Consider the following 1,514-nt stretch of genomic DNA (forward strand, 5'->3'; position numbering starts at 1 on the left):
ATCCCACGCCGAGCCCCACATTTCCCCCCCGCCCTCCGCCGCACACGCGCAGCCTCGCACGCTGCATAAATATTCATGGCAAAATCAATTTGCACCTAAAGATCTCTCCTGAAATTGCATCCCCTCTGCCGTGGCGTGGCCCGGCAGCACAGCTGGGATGTCACTGGAAATGCCATCTTCAGCCCAAATATATAGAAGGGGGTAAATCTCCTGTAATTGTTACATGATTTCTCTTATTCCTCCGTCATAAACGGCACTAAATTGGGTTTTATCATTTTAAAGGCTGCTGGCAGATGCTGCTGGGCAGGCTCCAGAAAAATGAGGCCCCCTCCTCTCGCCGGGGTGTCAGCACTGCACTTGCTCAGAGTCAGAATTCCAGAATCCTGGAATCATTCAAGTTGGAAAAGCCCTCCAAGACCATCGAGTTCGACCTGTGCCCAATCCCTGCTTTGTCTCCCAGCCCAGAGCACTGAGTGCCACGTTCAGTCATTCCTTGGACACCTCCAGAGGATTCCACCACCTCCCTGGGCAGCCCCTTGCAATGCCTGACAACCCTTTCCATGGAGAAATTCCTGGGAATTCCTTTCCATGGAAAAGCAGCTGGGGACAGCAGTGACACAGCCACAGCAACCAGCTCAATCCCCATGCAAAGGGTCTCAGATTTTTGGACTCAAGGGGCAGGTGGCCAAACCTAGAGATAGTGAGAGAGTTTAAAAAAAATTCCCACATTATAAAATGACCAGATGTGTTTCCTGAACTCCAGTCAAACCACAGAGGGCAGAAATCTCGAGCAAGGAAAGGTATCTCCCATTTTGGTGCTCTCATTTGTTTTACTTGTCTCCCACTAGCTGAAAATAAAGCCCAGGGTGTCCTTGGGCTGTGGTGCCTGAGGAATTTCCCCATTACTCTCAGCACCCACCTGTGTGACAGATCCCAAACATCAGCTCCCAGCCTCCTGTCTCCAAAACCCTTGGAGTGTCCAAAGCCTGTGGCTGCCTGGGGTCTTCCCTCAAAGAAGCTCTTGGTTTCCTCAAAGCTCCAGCTCCTGGAATCACATGAAAACAAGCATCCGTCCCAGAAGTTTGGGAGCCTCCTGTCCCATCTTTCTGCAGGATTGGAGTGTGGAGATAACCTGCACAGGGGACAGGTGCCTGTGGAGGTGCTGGGATGTGCCTGGGGCTGGGGACACGTCTCGCATGCTGGAGACATGTCTGACAGCTGGGGACAGACTGCACAGTGAGAACACTGATCTTCCAGTCTCAGGAAAAGCTACAGCTCCCACCAATCATTTTTATACCCGCTAAACAAAACCTGACAATGAGGATTTATTGCTTATAATATTAAGTGAAGTTTAATTTAGACCATCTATAAAAGTCCCATTCCAGAGTGTTTCCCAAAGATCCTCGACACTTTAAAATAAAGAGGACAAATACTGAAGTGCTCTCAGAATGTTATGGGACAATTTCCTTTTATGTTGCCATTCAGCGATGTTTTCTCTCTGGCTGGAACCCAAC

The sequence above is a fragment of the Corvus brachyrhynchos genome, unplaced genomic scaffold (genome assembly GCF_000691975.1).
Source record: "Corvus brachyrhynchos isolate BGI_N302 unplaced genomic scaffold, ASM69197v1 scaffold114, whole genome shotgun sequence".
NCBI classification, from domain to species: domain Eukaryota; kingdom Metazoa; phylum Chordata; class Aves; order Passeriformes; family Corvidae; genus Corvus; species Corvus brachyrhynchos.